The sequence below is a fragment of the Apium graveolens genome, chromosome 6, assembly GCF_009905375.1.
Source record: "Apium graveolens cultivar Ventura chromosome 6, ASM990537v1, whole genome shotgun sequence".
Classification (NCBI taxonomy): Eukaryota; Viridiplantae; Streptophyta; class Magnoliopsida; order Apiales; family Apiaceae; genus Apium; species Apium graveolens.
In genome coordinates this window covers 215,972,863-215,992,193 of record NC_133652.1, presented here as the reverse complement: position 1 = coordinate 215,992,193, position 19,331 = coordinate 215,972,863, and positions in this window count along the sequence as shown.

The following is a 19,331-nucleotide window of genomic DNA, read 5'->3' as shown; positions in this document are numbered from 1 at the left end:
GTATGAAAAATAAATAAAAAAATTTATTAATTTGGAGATAATTTAGAAAAAAAAATTGTGAATGGAATTTAAAATATTATTTTACAATTTTTACAAGAAAACAAAGAATATTTACATATAATATAATACATTTAGAGGGCTGAAATTTAGAGCGGTTGAAATAGTGTGTGTGTATATATATATAGTTTGAAGATTTTAAATTTAGAAAAATATAAAATTTCATGAAAATATGTATATAACAATAAAAACAACAAAATATTAATATTAAAAAACTGTGTATATATATAATTCCAGAATTTTTACAAATAAATTTTTATAAAAAATGATTTTAATATTAAAAAATTATAAATAATATAAATTAAATTTCCGATAAAAGGAGTTTTGTTAATTACCATAGATATTGGAGTGAGGTAACATCCAACTGTAAAATCTCGCGTTGCAACATGTAACTTTGCAAAAAAATAAAAAAAAAAAAATAATGTAGATATGGAAGATTAGCCGTAAATAGAGATGAACAAAAAGTCCGGGCCCGAAAATCTGGCCCGGCCCGATCCGGTCAAAGCCCGGTCAAGCCCGGCCCGGTCCCGGTCCGGGCTTCGGGCCTCGACGGGCCCTATATTTTTAGGCAAAGCCCGGCCCGGCCCGGCCCGGTTAAAAGCCCGGGCTTCGGCCCAGCCCGGCCCGATTAAAAGCCCGAAAAAGCACGGTTATAATCTGATTATTCTAATATATTTTCTTATATATTTATAAATTCACATTTACTATACATATAAATAATACTTTAAACACATATATATTTACATATTTGTGATTAATAATATTATTTATATACTTCGTTGCATAAATAATGAAAGAAAATATAATAAGTACATTATATATATTTGGATATCATTGTCATGAATATTTGGATATCATTGTTATCATAACAATGATATCATTGTTATCATTGTTATCATAACAATGATAAAATATATCATATAAACATGTTTATTTTTTACCGAACTTAAATGTTTTCAACGAAGTAATGTTTTCCTAAAATATTCCATGTAAACTAATACATTTTTTACGATGATCTAGTTGCTAACACATGTATTCTTCGGAATCTCTAATAATACTAGATCCGATTTAAATTAGAAAAAAGCCCGGCCCGATCCGATCCGGCCCGAAAAAAAGCCCGGTTAGACCCGCCTCGAGGGCCCAAACGGGCTTTGAAATTTCCGGAAAGCCCGGCCCGGCCCGGTCAAAGTCAAAACCCGAAAAGCCCGGCCCGGTCAAAGCCCGGACTTTTTAAGTCCCGGTCAAGGCCCGACCCGGTGGGCCTTTTGTGCATCTCTAGCCGTGAAGGCGTACGTGTACCCATAGTTTTTATGAACTCATCTCAAAAAAAGAAGACACACGAAGGACTGTCTTTCAGGTTGGTGTTTTAATATAATCTATATATTATAAATTGTTGGATAATTCTTTTCTAAGGTTTGATATCCATATTTTGGCTAGAATATAATTTTTAATTTTAATTTGACCCGGCGGACTATTCATTTTTAGGTTTGGTATCCATATTTGATTTATAAAATATCCATATATTTATTATGACCCATTTTAATTATAGAAACTTTGCAATATAATTATAAATATGAATTGTGTTACTTATGGTAAGTTTTTAATACAAATTTGAAGTAAACTTTAAATTTTGACAGATCTATTTATAGAAATAATTTCATAAAATATGTAACATAAAAATAACATATGTAACGAAATTAGTTCTTAAATAAATTTATCATAATATGTAGATGCAATACACTTATTATATAAATAACTTAATCTTTCATAATTATATTGTTTAATTTTAATTATAAATTTATTTATTTATTTTATTAAATAATTTTTGAAATAGCCGTGTGCGGGCTATAAACTAGTATATGCCTGGTACTTGCAATATAATCTAGTATTTGCCTATTACCAAATATAGTTCGTAGAAGTCCAGTATTTTTATTTCAGCGGGCGGACCGTGGGCTGGGCTCTGGTGGGCTCCAGCCCAGGTCAATTCAACTGTAGACATGTGGTCCTTAATTTAGGTTTAGGCCCGTTAATTTTTTGATTGTAGCCCAGTGCTTTGTGTTCACCGATGACAGAGTTGGTGTTTAATGCAAATCTAGTTGAGTGAATTACAAAAGTCTGAAGTTAACTGTGTGTAAATTGATTTTGCAAATTTACCCATTCATATACTAATGCTCTATATATGCATAATTTCTTTGGGCTTAATTTACCAAAATAAAAGAATCTCAAATTGATTATATTAAAGGAACTTTGAATAATTTTTTTTATATTGATGGATGATAAACCTAATAATAAGAATGATATATTTTAGACACAATATTCTTCAAATATTGTTTTAAACTTTATATTCTTCAAAAAGAAATTTAAAAAAATGTAGCTTTATATTTATTCTCTCTCTCATAGTTCAACTTTTCATGTAATAATAATGTATTAATTTATTTTATGTTTTCACAACTTATAGATGATAACGCACGAAACATAATTTAGTATTTATATTATTTAAATATTAATACTAAAATGAAAAATCCTAAGCCCAAATGTAGCTATTTTAAACCGTTTTTTTCTTCTCAAAGTACAATATTAAAGGTAAGAACTAAACAAATTAATTTAATTAAATATATTTAGTAAATTATTATATATGTATAACTAAAAGTTTAGTTAGCAAAAAAATAAATTTGAAGAAAGGAAAAAGAACATGTATTAGCAGGTTGTTCGAAAAGATGTTTAATTCCCTCCAACAAATGTAATCTCTTAAAAAATTAAGAGTAACATTTTATATCTTATTAATAAGGATCCACTAACCATCTTTTATTTTATTTTTATGAATAAAAAATTTATTTATCCCTTTTTTTGTCTTCTTTTCTCTCTCTTCTTTTTCTTTTTGTCCAATTCTTTACAAATATATTATAATAATAATAATAATAAATGTATATAAGAATTATTGTTGGTGTTGAAACACTTATTATTTTATTATATAGGTAAGGAACAGATAGTATGTGACTTGCTCTTAGGCCAATCAAATTTTTTTCTACACTAGTCTTGAAGTTTTTTTTTTTTTTTTGCCAGAAGTCTTGAAGTTTTTAAGCGCAAACGAGTTCAACATCCTGGGTCCGCCCCTGATTTTCGGTTGATTTGATTCTTTCCATATGATTCCAAAATTTATTTCAAATGAAAGTACTCGAAGGCTGGAGAAGGCGTCTAAGAAATGCTACCACCAACTGGCTTTTTTTATGAACATTTTGGTAATACCACTACTAAAGAATTGTTATCAATCATTTACGATATAGACATTATTATATATATCGAATATATAACTAATTCAAAAAAATATAGCTAATTCTTAAATCACATAGGCATATAAGAATTAACACAATTAAATTAAGAGAAGGGTTCGAGAAAATAAACAGAGATTGAATTTAATCTCGAGTCCAGAAAACTGTCTCCTTAAAGCAGTTTCGCCCCGCACCATCCGTGTGTTAGCGACCTGCTTCCCAGGATAAAACGAGATACCAGTATAATCAATAAATCGAAAATACTCTTAACGAACTTGAACTGAGCCTGAGAACTATCACCAGAATATTTGGAAAATTTAAGACTGAAGAGACCGAGAATTAAAGAGACGACTCTTGTTTTCTTTGACTTAATAAAACCGGTACCCTAAGACTCTATTTATAAAAAGAGGCCTGAAAGTACTTGTGTTTCTTTTCGATGTGGTACATGGTATTTAAAAGAAAAATCAAGGAATAGATTTGTGCTACTCTCGATGTGGTACAAAACTCACTTTTCACATTAAAAGGTCACATTTTGGAACATCAGTTCTCGTTCACCTTTTACTCATTTTGAGTGTGTAAATATGCGTTGGAATCCCCTTGAAGAGAAGAATACGTTCCAATAAATATACACCACTGACACATAATGTGTCTCACTCATATAGAGTCTCAAAATAATTCACAACTTAGTCTAAAATACTAAGTTTTTCCAACAATACCCCACAAATGAGATTGATGGTCCAGTAGCACGCAGCACATATACAGACAAACGCGGAGCTTGACTTGGTGATGGTTCATGCGGTCAAATATAGTATACGATCGGTAGAGAATGCTCCTTGAACCTTCGCTCGAATAAGTATATCGACTTTACTGGTAGACAGTATGACGCGATGTCCTTGAACTGTTCGACCATTTGTGGAAACGATAATATACTAATCACTATATCTTTCCCTCATTTAGTTCTCATGATTATGTCCATTTTGGCCCTGGAACATCGTCCTGGTTCTGCAAGAGTTTCTAAAGAATTGTGCCTCGCAATTCTCCTTTAAAGCGGCCTCACTTCTTTCTCACATAGGTGATCTTTATCTTATAGAGTAACCCGTGTTTACTCAACCGAATTTTATATATTCAAACTTGAAACCATGTATTCATCAAAGATCATTAAAAGCATAAAGCTTAACCTCGTACTTTACGGGTCTCACTGTTTCATCATCATATAAATAGGTCAGGGGTTATCCCCACAGTGATTTGGTCATCATGATTTAGTTGTCCCATTGAACCAAGTTATAAGGATCTCCAGTCAGCAAGGTTGGGTGTCTACCACGATGCCGTTAAGCAATAGGCAAGGCCCATTCCTCCTGATGATTTTACAACTATCTCCCGGTCTAACTAGATTCCCTTGGCTTAAACAGATGCACTCCGTTTAACCATCTGGTTAGTGGATCCAAACATTATCATTTGACTTTACATAGTCAATCATGATAAGTCTCGTCGAGAATAGTTGTTTAATGGTATTATGTCCTCATCACAGATGTGAGATATACCATTTCATACACAATAATGTGATCTCCCAATTCGCAGATTAATTACACAATATATGCATATTGAAGACACGTTTTCCTTGTCATTTAGGAATATCCTTATAAAGTGGCTATTCAGCCTTTTAACTGCATTTATTTTATGCACCAGACTCGTATTCCATCATGAATCGAGTTATGTTTAGGATTTCCATGACACGACTGCTAAGTGTGAAATGTATTCTCTAATGACTTTTAAGTTCTTAAAGTCAAATATCTAATTTACATACTATATTCACATAGTACAATTAGATATCTTTCGTATCGCAGTTCAAGCTCACGAGCACATATCATACACCTTAAATCCCATTGCAATCACTTCCAAGTGAATAATTTTAATTGTACTCGTGCATCTACTCAATTTACCAACTGTGTAGCCTATGTGATTTTGTACAATTTTAAAAAGTACAACAGACTTGCAATCCTTCTTGAGAGATCCTTGTTCATCTACGCTTGGACAAATACAAATACATTCTAACTATGACAACTTTAGCTTCGTTGATCTCTTCAAGATTCACATCACCAACATGTGACATGTATCATCTAAGACTTTCAAAGTCACGAATATTGTAATCTTCAAATCAAAACATTTCAATCTCATCAAGATTTTCAGAGATGATCTTCTTGTCATTACTTCTCGTAATGATCAGATCACTCACATGCAATCAATTATGACTTGTATATCATGTGTAAATAACACGTGCACACTTGTCGATTCTCTGATTTTGAATCAGTTTGACGTCTCTTATTAATATATTTTCATATTTATGAAATACCTTTACCAGTTATTACTCAAGGCTTCCACTTGTTATTCATGTTACTAGCTTTTAGCATCCCAAAAACCAGCCATTTCAGTTTGCATCATTGCCGAGTTTAAGTGTCCTTAAACTGGAAATCCTTATTCACATAGTTACCAATTTTGAGCGTCCTCAAAATGGCAACCATGTCATTTATTGGAAGCCATTGCTTATCACAGTAATAACAAATTTAATATGCCATTATTTCGTGTCTATGTTGTTTCACTCAACATGATCACCGAAAATACAGACTTTCTACTCTTGCTTTATCTAGAGCAACCCCGAGGTTCGCGTAAATAGATCTTTCTCCACATATCTCTTTAGAAATATTGTCTCAATGTTCATCGATACACTTTTAAATTTCATAATACGATAATTTTAGTATCATCTTAATGAACCTTATTCTCAAAACTCGAGAATATTTCATAAAGTATATAAGGTCATCACTTTTGACTATAATATTTTATTATCAGTATGACCTTTTACTTCTTTCCGACCCATATATATTTTCCCAATTTGAAAATTCATCTGGGTGATAATGCTTCTATCTCGTAAGAAGATCCATATATTTTTAAACAAGATTATGTCAAACAGAATCACTCTCACCATTTCTTAATATCCTTTCCCCACCAAAGGACATAGAGAAAACATACATCCATTTTCTAGTACACGTGCTAGAAAATCTTGATTTATTGACTTCTCAATATTATTCACATTTTCTCTTGATATATTCACTTATCAAGGAATTATATGAGAAGCGGATTGCTTCTATTAAACTTACAGGTTTACCTTCAAGCAAATTATCAAGACATCCGGGACTAGAAATTACCCAAGTCTTTTGCTCTCTACAGGTTCATCCTCACATTCATCCAATAACTCGTAAATTCATTTAGATGAATTTTAATTACAGATCTACTAGGAACTGTTAGCTTATCGCATACGCATTTGTAAACTCTGTAATAGTATTCTTACGAATCTCACAAATTAGATTCATATATCGGATATTATTAGACTCAATCATTGTCTATGTATCCATCCAAAATATCTCAATTAATTTTGAATCTCATGTTACCAAGAGAGGTATTGGTATCAAGTTTTGAGATACCCCCACATTTTAATTATTTTCAAGAATGTTCCATTACATTCCATTATTCATAGAAAATTCAATAATTTTCTATTCTATATACCCCCACAATTTTAATATTTCACGGAATGTCAGAAACATTTCAAAACTAATAGGAAATTTAATTATTTCCTTCCGTGGTATCTTGTTTAAGTAACGATCACCCCTTCGTAACTAATATCCTCAAATTCAGTGATAGTTTAAGCTTATCAAAACCATTTTGCATCTCCCTCAGAGCGCAACTCAAGCCTGCATCTACTCCATTTATTTAATGTGAGTAAGGTGCAACGACATCATGAATATTCACGTTGCAAACAGAATTCCCCCGGTGATTATTCATCATTAAATTTATTCACTACCATCTTAATTATTTGTATTAAGTTAGGTTTACCCTTGAGCTTATAGAGCACACATCTCTCTATTTAGCTTCAATATTGACTCGATTACAAGTACGAGTGACAAATGTTTTACTACCAAACCAGAAAGTAAACACATATCGTGTCATTACCTCTCATCTGAATAGGTTTTATGTCATTCATTAAAAACCCATAAGGTTTTAATATCATGTTTAAGAAACTTCCCGTAGTTCTTGTCATTAAAAATTCAATTACCGAATTTCTCTCAAAAAATTACATGGTTCACACGAACCTACATTTCTGGCTCACCTACTGGTACAACCAGAAGAGGCCCAAGGAAGAACATAAATTTTCAATAAACTCACATTCAGTGATCCTTGATCAAGCGATGCGTTATGGTCAACAACTTTTCAGATTCTTTCTGAAGTTCAGCATAAATAGCTGATACCAATATTCGTCGTATTAAGTATCACATGGATCACTATAATAGGCTCGTGTTTCACTGCCACAGTAGACCGACAACAATACGTGAAATTACTAACTGGAGGAAAAATTTAACCAGAAAAATATAATTTATGTGCCGACCCTTAACCTCTACTCCAGGCCCATTAGTTTTTTTAATGTGGAGAATCCCGAGCAATTATAAATCTGGTTCACTTCAACTGCATAACTCGTTACATTGTTTAACAACAAACATATTATTTCATAATATCCGGTGCAACACAAATGAGAATACTAGAACAAATTTTTTCAATCAAACTATTGTTAATTAACGAGACACATTACATAATAAAACAACTTATGCCTCCTTTAATAGCTTTCCAAAGTCTCCATATAGACTAAAAGCATTTTGTTAACAAATAAATCTACTAAAATAAGATGTTTAGAACTACATAGTTTGCATCACATTTATTGTCACAAACCTATACTTGTAGACTATTTTCTCCAATTAAATAGATACGTAGTAGGGCCACTATTTATCCAGTATTATAAGTTTGTAATATAACTCCATTTTTAAAGATTAAACAATAATAATTGATGATTTATCATCACTCAACAATGATTAAAAATTAATCACCAAATAATCAAGTTCCATCTTGAAGGATCACACCTATGTAGCCATATCATTTAATTGCATAGCAATATAATGTTATGAACTTGCAAACACGCATGAAATCTATAGCATTTATGATTCTTGTATCAGTGTACTAATAATTCCAAAATCAATTCAGAATTAAGAAACTCTAACTCATATATGTGACGGCTTCAACCCCGGGGTCAGGAGTTAACGTAATCAACAACATCAATAACAAACATAATATAATTCACTTCAATGATAGAACATAAACACGACCCTTTTACCAAGATCTTTTCCAGGTTTAAGTATGACCTAGGTTACAATTACTACCAGAGCAACTTATTACAACCACTCTTGACAATACTGTCTTAGTACAGCAACTCAACAGACCATCTTTGGTCTGACATAACTACCTTAGAGGAGTCTGGAATGGAAAGAAATAGAACTCTACCCTGACGACGAAGGAAGAGTCTCCTAAGAATCTGTAACACATATATACAAAACATTCTGCAAGGGTGAGCAATCAATTGCTCAGCAGTACCACTATATGAATAACAAGTAAAACACTTTATGACAAAACAGTTATAGGAATAGAATTCATAACTTGTTAGAAAACAAGTAAAACATGTTTAAATTGGATATTAACAAATAGCATGCTCTGTAAAACAATATCATTAGTCGTGTGCTTTATATAAATACCATAGTCAAATTTTAGCATGCTAATTTTCATTACCATAACCACCGTTCCATTATAGAAACCACAACCCATCTGTCCCGTTACGGGGACCACAAAACCATTTGTTCCATTACGGGAACCACAAACCGTAATCAGATATGTATTGGATGTTATCTAGGGACGGCTGATTAGGCCTCCACACAAGTTATCTAGGATAGTTAGTCGGGCTATCACACAAATTGTCTAGGAAAGCTGATTAGGCTTTCACAAAAATTAACCCGATCCGCAGAGACTAGCTAGGTCTCTGATTAACTGTGTTGGACTAATCGGTGAAGATAGGGTGCGCAACCGAATTAGCCACTTATGCAATATTATCCAATATCTGATTCATTTTATCCAGTTTTCAAAATCACTTATACTTAGCTCTTGTTAAAAACAATTTTGTAACTGCACACTATTCATACCTCTTTTCCATTTCTATCACATTTTTAGAGATAGGTACTTTCAGAAGTTACTTCTCCCCAAAACATATTTTAAACAACATTTTTCAAATACATGAGATACGTAACTTAAAACATTTTTGTTCCTGTTCGAAAATAAAACAATATTTCATTTATATATACTGAACCATAAGAGTATGGTCAGGAGTACTTGCCTTGCAGATCTTTACTACTATCACTGACTGATTTTGGATCGACTCAGACGTTCGGGCTTTATCACCTAATTAGTAGATTATCCTGATCCGACTTCAACGCTCAGGTCCTTCGCTTGGAACTTCGATGCGCTTGTCGACTGATCACTAGGTTATCTTTAGTCCGACGTCAACTTTCAGGCCTTCCGATTAGAACCTACAGACTCGAACTACTCTATATTAGACATTCATTTATGCTTGACATATCCTCGCTATCAATCCTACCCAAACGATAACAATCTCGACTCGTACTTATTCGTATTACTATAATACACATAACAGATCAGGTTCGCATTCACAACTTGGTTAGATAACCTTTTTTGATAATTATATACAACTATCGATTCAGAAGATTTGGTTGACGAATCTTTACAATACATTTATCACAACACGCAAGCACTATTGTAAAATAGTTATATTTATAATTATATAGTTAGACACATTCGACTGATATTCCCGATATTTTTCTGGATACATTCCCGAATTCTTTTGGAATTATTTCCCAAAAATCGAGCACCGTCTCCCTTGTTTATCGGACTACCCGTCAAAATATAAATCGACGTCCTAATTCACAACAACGCCAACCAACAATTACAATCACAATCCCAATAATCTCAAATAATAATTTTTAACTACTATTTCGCTTCGAACTTATAAATTAAATTTTACATTTATTATTTATTTACATTAGGACTCAGAATCGCGTCATCACAGTCCACCGTCGGCTCGCCAAGGCTCATCGCCGAGGGTGGTAAAAATTCACGGGTACCCGATTATATCGGGTTTCCGACGCGAATTTTGCCAATTAAAATATTCCAATTACACGTAATTTATTTCATTTCAATAATCAATTAGTTCCCGTAAAATCCAAGAAACCCGAATTAACATACACACAACTGAAACGGAATCACGGCAACACAGCGGCCGAAATCCGAACACCACAAACAGAGAAACAGGGGGAAACAGACACAAGATACACACAGCAACCATATATATATGCACAGACGCAAACCACATGCGCCACAACAATCACCTTGCCGAAAAAGCGAGGGAAGGTGGCGGCGGAGGAAGTGGAAAAAGGATAGGGGCGGCCATAAAATAATTACCGGGAACCTCAGGGCACACGGGCAAGAAGAGGAAAGAAAAAAACCGATCGAGCTTAGCAGAAAGTCGAGACAAAGAGATTAAAGTGAGATGGATAGTAATAGAGAGAGACAAGATCTGGAGATAACAAGGAAGGGGGTGGGGGTTGTTTATTTTATATTTTTTTCAGCCAAACTCTGTACAACACGTGTATCGCCCTTTTATAACAATTCGACACGTATCAAATGAATAGATACGTGTCCCGGATTTCGATCACTAGTCCGCAATTGAAATTTTTACTGAATACACGCATAGTAAATAATATCCGAAAAATTTACCAAAATAAATATTAAAATTATCAGAATAATTAAAAACTAATAAAATAAAGTTTTCATAATTTTTAAATCACTTTTAAAACACAACTCGAACCTGCATTTAACGATTAAACGAACCAACGTGCGGGTGAATTTAATCCCAAAAATTTCCAAAATAATTTTAAAATTCTCAGAATATTCCAAACTTCAATAAATATGAGTTTCGTAAGTTTTGAAGCATTTCTGAATTTAATATTTATTTTACAAATAAATGCAGTCAGAAAATTATTTAAGGGTAAATAATTAATAAAATATTGATTTCTAAATTTAATAAAATCCTAAAAATAATATATAAAATTATAAAGCAATTAAAATAATTTTAGAGATAACCCAAGTATTTATGGAAATAAATCTTGAGTAAAATCACCTTTAAATATAAAAACAAAATAACACAGCTCCACGACGAATTACACAAATGATCCTTGGACACCAACGATCACACATAATTAATAACAAAATAATATCCAGCTGATAGAACCCATGAACTTATTTTATTTATTTAATTATTCAATAATTACACATTTAAATAATAAAAATATACGAGTCGTTATATCCTTCCCCCTTAAATAGATTATGTCCTCAGAATCTGATCAAACTATACAAGTGAGGATATTTGTCAAGCATATCTGAATCTAACTCCCAAGTGGACTCTTCTACTCGAGGATTTATTCAAAGCTGTTGTGAATATGTTGTGTACTTGATGATTACCTAAACAAAACATCTAAGTAAATTTTACTTAGTGAAATAATGTAGCACTCGACGGATAAGAATTATAGTCCCGACGGATAACTCGTTTTAGTCCCGACGGATGAGTAACTTATTATCCATCGAGTGAGTAGCTTATGTAATAATAAGTTTGTAGCACAGTGTTGTATGCACCTTTGTATAGAATCTGTAGTAGTATATAAGTCATGTTGACTTTAACTAGATATGCAGAATAGGTTGATTAACTGTACATAAGCAATGTCTTGTAATTCTGTATAAGTGAAATGAAGTCAAGTGCCAAAATAGCTATCAACGGATGCTTAACAAAGCTTCGACGGATGATCAAATGACTTTCAACGGATGTTTAAAATAGCAGTCGACGGATGATCAAGTAAGTCATCGACAGATGATCTGAAAGTCGACAGATGATCATATCAAGATTCAAACATCAGTTGAACAGTGAAAGCTGACACACAGCCGTCGAGTTGGATACAAATACACTGTGGAAGCCCATTAACTGGGTAATAGAGGACGAAAAGCAGCAAAGATCAAGACTGTTAGATTTTATATTTATTCAGTTCTTTTGACTTTGTAATCTTGGTAATATATAAACCAAGAGAGTAGCAAATAGAAAAACAACTAAGAGAGCTAAGAAACAAACACAGAGAAATCTTTGTAAGCACTATCTTTAGCATTTCCTGTGTTCTTAGTAGTTCTATTTTGTATAAGCAGCTGTGAGCATTTCTGCACACAGAGTCCTCTCGATATATTAAATATATCTCTGGTGGAATTGTTTAAATCCACCAGAAAGTTTTTAAAGACTCTTGTTTTTAATTACTCTTGTTTTGATTCATTAAAGTTTATATTCCGCATTGTGCTAATCAAAACAAATATATCTATAATCGAGTTGAACATTTTTATTTCAAGAAAAAGTTCAAGAATTCCATTCAACCCCCCTTCTGTAATTCTTACTATATTGTTAAAGGACTAACAATTGGTATCAGAGCAGGCTCTTAATCTACAAAGAGTTTAAAGATCAAAACAATACAGCAAGATGAACAAGAAAGATGTTGGAGTCAAGATTCCTTTTCTTGATAAAGATAATTACCATCATTGGAAGGTAAAGATGCATCTTCATATGCTTTCTCAAGATGAGGCCTATGTGGACTGCATAGAAAGAGGCCCTCATGTTCCAATGAGAGCTGCAACAGGAAATGAACCATCTGTTCCAAAGCCAAGGCATGAATGGTCTGAACCTGATCTTGAACAAGTCAGGAAAGATAAAAAGGCCATGAACATTCTGTTCAATGGTGTTCATGCAGATATGTTTGATAACATCATCAACTGCAAGACTGCCAAGGAAGTTTGGGACACAATACAGATAATCTGTGATGGTACTGAGCAAGTAAGAGAAAATAAAATGCAGCTCCTGATTCAGCAATATGAGCATTTTCACAATGAAGAAAGTGAGTCACTCACTGACATTTTTAGTAGATTCCAAAAGCTACTAAATGCTCTTAAATTGCATGGAAGAGTCTATCAGACTAAAGACTCCAATCTGAAATTTCTCAGATCTCTTCCAAAGGAATGGAAACCAATGACAGTCTCATTGAGAAACTCTCAAGATTATAAGGAGTTTACTTTGGAGAGACTGTATGGCATTCTGAAGACCTATGAGCTTGAAATAGAGCAGGATGAAAGAATGGAGAGAGGAAAGAAGAAAGGAGGATCCATTGCACTAGTGGCTAAACTGGAAAAGGAGAAGGAAGTGAAGATGGAAGCTGTGGAATCAACTTCAAAGGCCTGTGAAAGCAAGGGTAAAGGGCTAGCTACAGAAAGTGAAGATTCTTTGAGTCAAGATGACATGGAGGACATTGATGAGCACCTAGCATTCCTTTCAAGAAGATTTGCCAAGCTCAAGTTCAAGAAGAACTTTGGAGCTGCCAAGCCAAATAGAAATATGGTGGATAAGTCAAAATTCAAGTGTTTCAAATGTGGCTTGGCAGGGCATTTTGCAAATGAGTGTAGAAAGTCAGATTCCAGTAAGAAGAGATTTGAGTCTGTGGATTATAAGCAAAAATACTTTGATCTACTCAAACAGAAGGAAAGGGCTTTTATTACACAAGAGAATTACTGGGCAGCTGATGGTTTGGATGAAGATGAGGATGTCAGCTATGTCAATCTAGCCCTTATGGCCAAATCTGATGAAACAGAGACAAGTTCCTCAAGCAATCAGGTAATTACTACAAACCTTGCATATTTATCTAAAGCTGAGTGTAATGATGCAATAAATGACATGTCTACAGAATTATATCATTTGCGTGTTACACTTAAGTTCCTCACTAAAGAAAATGCTAAAATCAAAGAAAATAACTTGTTTTTGAGTGAGAGGAATAATGTGCTTGAGTCTCAGTTTGTTGAGTTTGAGAAACTAAAAATTGAGTGTAGAATTGCTAAGGAGGAATTAACTGAGTCCTTGAAAAAGGAAGAAATTTTAAAGAAGTAGCTTGATCGTGAACAGGAGGTGATTAAAGCATGGAAAACATCCAGAGATGTTCATGCTCAAATCACCAAGGTTCAAGGAATTGAGTCCTTTTGCGATGAAGCCTGGAAAAAGAATAAGGAGAAACTAGAACCTATTTTGGTAGATGGATTGCTGACAGATGTCTCCACGGATGATGAGGACTATCCGTCGGATAACAAAATATGTTATCCGTCGAATGATAAAAATCCTAATCCGTCGGCTGTGAGCAAACCCATTAGCAAAGCCAAATTAACCAAGCTAAATGAAAAGTATGGGTCTGTTTCCAAGAACTTTGTTTCAGGGGAGTCAAGTCAAGCCAAGAAAGGGAAGAAGGCTAATGTTGGTCACATGACCGTCAAACAGTTGAGTGACAGACTTGAGAAGATAGAGGTAAAAACAGAGACTAAAAGGAAAAACAATAGGAATGGTAAAGTAGGGATTAACAAACATAATAACTAAACACCTAACAAATATGCTCCTAGAAAAATCTGTGTCAAATGTGGTAGTGTAAATCATTTGTCTGATAATTGCAAATCTGCCATGCCTACTCCCATGTCTGTTCAGCCTCAATTCTCTAACATGAATGACATGCCTCCTATACCTGTTAATGCTATGCCTACACAGAACATGAATGCACAGTTTGCTAACATGCCATTTGCACCTAATCCATATTATGCTGCATACAATATGCCTCAAATGCCATTTAGCATGCCTTACTGGAATAACATGTTTGCACCAAGCATGACATTTCCTGTTAGCCATAACATGCATAATAATTTTGTTGCATCTAGTGGTTTCAAAGGCCCAACCCAAATGACTAAGGAAGAATCTGAAATTCCTAAGTCAAATGAGTTAAGACCTAAGAAACAGAAGAAGAAAGCTAACAAGGCAGGACCCAAGGAAACTTGGGTACCAAAATCAACTTGATTTGATTTTGATGTGTGCAGGGAAACAGAAGGAATCTTTGGTACTTGGATAGTGGTTGTTCAAGACACATGACTGGTGATTCTACCCTGCTCACAGAGTTTGAAGAGAGAGCTGGCCCAAGTATCACTTTTGGAGATGACAGCAAAGGTTATACTGTGGGATATGGCTTGATTTCAAAGGACAATATCATCATTGAAGAGGTTGCCTTAGTGGATGGTCTCAAACATAATCTGTTGAGTATCAGCCAGCTTTATGATAAAGGCAACTCAGTAACCTTCAACAAAGAAACCTGTGTTGTGATTAATAATCAAAACAACAAAGTGGTTCTCACTGGTGTGAGAAGAGGAAATGTGTATCTAGCTGACTTCAACTCAACTAAAGCAGAATCTGTAACTTGTCTTCTCAGTAAAGCAAGTCAAGATGAAAGTTGGCTATGGCACAAGAAGCTATCCCATTTGAACTTCAAGACCATGAATGAGCTGTTAAAGAAAGAGCTGGTTAGAGGCATTCCTCTGGTGGAGTTTACAAAGGATGGACTGTGTGATGCCTGCCAAAAAGGGAAGCAAATTAAAGCATCTTTCAGGAAGAAACTTGATTCAGCAATTGAAGAACCTCTGCAACTGCTTCACATGGATTTGTTTGGACCAGTCAATGTATTGTCAATCTCAAAGAAAAGATTTTGCCTAGTAATTGTAGATGATTTCTCAAAGTTCTCTTGGACCTATTTCCTAAAGTCCAAAGATGAAGCTAGTGAAATCATCATCAATCACATAAGGCAAGTTAACAATCATCCTGATTTCAAAGTTAGAAGAATCATGAGTGACAATGGAACTGAGTTCAAGAACTATGTCATGAGAGCATTTTGTGAGGAAAATGGGATCTTGCATGAGTTTTCAGCAGCAAGGACTCCACAACAGAATGGAGTAGTGGAAAGAAAGAATAGATCTCTTATTGAAGCTGCAAGGACAATGCTTGAAGAATCAAAATTACCAACATATTTCTGGGCTGAAGCTGTCAACACTGCATGCTACACTCAGAACATCTCTCTGATTAATCAAGCAAAATGTAAGACACCTTATCAATTGTTCAAAAACAAGAAGCCAACTCTGAACTTTCTTCATGTCTTTGGCTGTAAATGCTATATTCTGAGAAATCAAACTGATCAAAATGGGAAGTTTGATGCTAAAGCAGATGAAGGAATTTTTGTTGGATATGTTGTTGGTAAAGCATATAGAGTCTACAATCTAAGAACCAACATTGTTGTTGAATCTATACATGTTGTGTTTGATGATAAAAAGATTGAAGGACTAAAAGATGGAGATTACCATGAGAGCCTCAAATTCGACAATGTTGAGATGGTCAGTGATGAAAGTGATGATGAGAGTGATCAAGAAAAAGTGTCTAAGGATAATGCAGACAAATCTACTACAAATGAAGCACAAAACTCAACATCCGTCGAGTTACATAATGCTTCATCCGTCGGAAGGCAATCTGTATTATCCGTCGGAAGACAACCTGCCTCATCCGTCGATACTCAAAATTCACCATCCGTCGGGTTATCAAAAGGAGCAGGAAGTCAAGGCAGATCACCCATAGAAAGCACCCCAATCTCAAATCAAAGATCCACAAACTCAGGGGGAGTTTCTAGCAATCAAAACTCAATCACACATCAAGACAACATTGAGGTCTCTTCATCTAGGGCTAATCTACCTCAACCAAGAAAATGGACAAAAGATCACCCCTTTGAACTGATTATTGGTGATGTTTCTTCCAGAGTTCAAACCAGGAGAACAACTCAAGAAGAATGTCTATACAGCAGCTTCCTGTCTAAGGAAGAACCAAAGAAGGTAGAAGAAGCCTTATTAGATCCTGATTGGATTTTAGCTATGCAAGAGGAGCTAAACCAATTTGAAAGGAATAAAGTATGGAAGCTGGTACCCAAGCCTAAAGGAAAGAATCCAATAGACACCAAATGGGTATTCAGAAACAAGATGGATGAAAATGGCATAGTAGTAAGGAACAAAGCAAGATTGGTTGCTAAAGGCTATTGTCAGCAAGAAGGGATAGATTTTGATGAAACATTTGCTCCTGTTACAAGACTTGAAGCCATCAGAATCTTCTTAGCCTATGCAGCCCATGCCAATTTCAAAGTCTATCAAATGGATGTCAAAAGTGCCTTTCTGAATGGAGATTTGGAGGAAGAAGTGTATGTAAGTCAACCTCCTGGCTTTGAAGATCCAAATTTCCCAGAGTATGTCTATTATCTACTGGAAGCACTTTATGGACTGAAGCAAGCACCTAGAGCCTGGTATGACACTTTATCAAAGTTCCTTTTGGAAAGTCACTTCACAAGAGGTACTGTAGATGAAACTTTATTTTTCAGAAATGTGAATGGCTCTAACATACTTGTTCAAATTTATGTAGATGATATTATTTTTGGCTCTACAGATGAGAAACTTTGTAAAAAGTTTGCCAAACTGATGCAAAGCAAGTATGAAATGAGTATGATGGGAGAACTAACTTACTTTCTTGGTTTACAAGTTAAGCAAGTTAGTGATGGAATATTCATTAGTCAAACTAAATATATTTTTGATCTTTTAAAGAAGTTTGATCTAATGGATTGCACATCTGCAAAAACTCCCATGGCCACTGCAACTAAGCTTGAACTAAACACTACTGAAAAGTCTGTGGACATTTCAAGTTATAGAGGCATGGTTGGCTCACTTCTGTACTTAACAGCCAGTAGGCCAGATATAATGTTTGCTACATGTTTGTGTGCTAGAATTCAGGCTGATCCTAGAGAGTCTCATTTGATAGCTATTAAAAGAATTTTCAGATATCTCAAAGGAACACCAAACCTTGGCATTTGGTATCCTAGAGATTCTGGTTTTGATCTAACTGGTTATTCAGATGCAGATTATGCAGGTTGCAGAATTGATAGAAAAAGCACAACAGGAACCTGTCAATTTTTAGGAGACAAGCTTGTGTCCTGGTTCAGTAAAAAGCAAAATTCAGTTTCTACTTCCACAGCTGAAGCTGAATATATTGCTGCTGGCAGTTGCTGTGCACAGATTTTATGGATGAAAAATCAATTGCTAGACTACAGTTTGCAAGTTGAAAGGATTCCTATTTTATGTGACAACACAAGTGCAATTGCCATCACTGAAAATCCAGTGCAACATTCAAGGACAAAGCATATAGCCATTTCATAAGGGAACATGTAATGAATGGTACTATAGAGTTACATTTTGTTCCAAGTGAGAAGCAACTTGCAGATATTTTTACCAAGCCACTGGATGAATCCACCTTTTCTAGGTTGGTAAGTGAGTTAGGTATGCTTAATTACTCTTGAATTTATCTGTATTATTCTTGCAATTTGAAAAGAAGCCAGAAATTTAGTTGATTTTTAGTCTTGGATGAAATTTTGGCTAAGTCAAAATTTGTATCTCGACGGATGACCATTATCCATCGGGTTGAGTCATCCGTCGATATTAAAATTGTAAATAAAAATCAATTACTTTTCTGGAATATTTTAAAGCTCGACGGATAACATTTTATCCTCATCCGTCGAAGTATCTAAATCTGAACCGTTAATTCCCTGAACATTATCCATCGAGTATACTTACAGTTTATAAGCATTACACGACGGATAATGGGTGGAATTTTTAAAAGCTTATTTTAAAACGGTCGTTTTAGGCAATTTCTATTGGGTAATTTACTTCTCTTTATTATTTTCATCCGTTGAGTCTGAGCAAAGTATAAAAGCCTATTTCATTCTAATCATTTTCTTTTATCATTCTCAAATTCAACTGTGTTATTTCATTCTCTCTCAAGCAAAAATCCTCTTTCTCTTCAAGCTTTTCTTCTCTAACAATGGCACCCGTAGTAAAGATCATGTCACAGACTGGGTTCATCTATGAGAAGAACAACTTCACTGCCTTGGTCAATAAGGGGATTCAGCAATCTGAAGACTATCATAAGATAATGGACTTCGTGAAGAACTGCAAGTTAAGTTTTGCTATGCTGGAATCACCCACAATCTATTGTGAAGTTGTTGAGGAAATGTGGATAACAGCAATCTACAACTCTACTGACAA